Here is a 1,745-nt window from a genome sequence, read left to right on the forward strand (position 1 = left end):
AGGGGACTTCCCTGGTGCTCCAGTGGCTCCAGTGTGGCTTCCCAACAGTGGCTTCCCAACAGTGGCTTCCCAACAGTGGCTTCCCTGGTGCTCCAGTGTGATGCCATTAGTGTGTTGGAGAAAGAACATGACTACAGAGATGAGCATTTTGATTTTATTCAGTCACATATCCGGAAGTTTTGTTTACAGTATGGTGCAGCACTTATATATGCTTCAGTAAAAGAAAATAAAAATATAGATTTAGTATATAAGTACATCGTCCAGAAACTCTATGGATTTCCTTATAAGATTCCTGCTGTTGTTGTGGAAAAAGATGCAGTATTTATTCCAGCAGGGTGGGATAATGATAAGAAAATAGGAATATTACATGAAAACTTTCAAACGTTAAAAGCAGAAGATAATTTTGAAGACATCATAACTAAACCACCTGTCCGAAAGTTTGTGCATGAGAAAGAAATTATGGCGGAAGATGACCAAGTGTTTCTTATGAAGCTACAGTCCCTTTTAGCAAAGCAACCACCAACTGCAGCTGGAAGGCCTGTGGACGCCTCACCAAGAGTCCCAAGAGGCTCCCCTCGAACACCAAACAGATCTGTGTCATCCAACGTTGCTAGCGTATCACCCATCCCTGCTGGGTCAAAAAAGATCGATCCAAACATGAAAGCTGGAGCTACAAGTGAAGGTGTCCTGGCAAATTTCTTTAACAGTTTGCTGAGTAAAAAGACTGGCTCCCCAGGAGGCCCTGGTGTTGGTGGTGGTAGCCCTGGAGGTGGGGCTGCAGGCGGAGGCGGCGGTTTACCACCGTCTGCCAAAAAGTCAGGCCAGAAGCCTGTCCTGTCAGACGTTCATGCGGAGCTGGACAGAATCGCACGGAAACCAGTGACGGTCTCCACTACCACACCTACATCTCCTGCAGAAGGAGAAGCTTCTTGAAGATACCAAATAAAGCCATTTATTCATTTTCTGGGAAAAAAAAAAAAAAACATCCCTCCTTCCCAATTCCAAGTTCCGGGTGTGTCAGTATCCTGGGGCTGCAGTGACCGATGATGTGGCTGGAGACGAACAAGCTGTGGGTGCGGGGTCCGGGAGTTGGTGATGGACAGGGAGGCCTGGCGTGCTGCAATTCATGGGGTCGCAAAGAGTCGGATACGACTGAGCAACTGAACTGAACTGAACTTAGGAGGTACTTAAGCTTAAGTGAAGTCCTATAGGTGGGGTCCTAACTCGGTAGGGTTGGTGGCCTTATAAGAAGGGGAAGACAGATTTCCCTGGTGGTTCAGCAGTTAAGACTCCACGCTCCCAATTCAAGGGGCCCAGGTTTGATCCCCAGTGAGGGAACTAGATCTCACATGCCATAACCAAGGGTTCACATGCCACAACCAAAGATCTTGAGTGCTGCAACTAAGACCTGGCACAGCCAAATAAATAAACAAAGCAAATAAATATTAAAAAAAGAATAAGGGGAAGAGAGAGAATTCTCTCTGTGTGCATACACCAAAAAAAAAAAAAACAAACAAACCAAACAAACTCACACAAGGACACAACAAGAAGCCAAGAGAGACCCTTTTAGAACCCAGCCAAGCTGGCATTGATCTTGGACTTCCAGTCTCAGCACCGTGGGAAGACAGGCAGGCCCTGCTGGGTACCCCGCAGCCACAGCGTGCTGGTCACCGGTCATACCATCGGTCAGCCCAGGACACTGACACACCAGGAACTTGGAATTGGGAAGGAGGGACGTTAGTCCC

At 47.4% G+C, this 1,745-nt stretch overlaps 1 pseudogene across 1 annotated transcript; it reads left to right on the forward strand.

The window, feature by feature from the left end:
• The first annotated feature begins 48 nt into the window (after nt 1–48).
• On the forward strand, nt 49–972 carry LOC104999931 (annotated as a pseudogene). Its single transcript, XR_826674.1, has one exon. The product of XR_826674.1 is annotated as a cytoplasmic dynein 1 light intermediate chain 1 pseudogene (transcript).
• Nucleotides 973–1,745: the final 773 nt, after the last annotated feature.

Source organism: Bison bison, unplaced genomic scaffold (assembly GCF_000754665.1).
Source record: "Bison bison bison isolate TAMUID 2011002044 unplaced genomic scaffold, Bison_UMD1.0 scf7180017532780, whole genome shotgun sequence".
Lineage (NCBI taxonomy): Eukaryota > Metazoa > Chordata > Mammalia > Artiodactyla > Bovidae > Bison > Bison bison.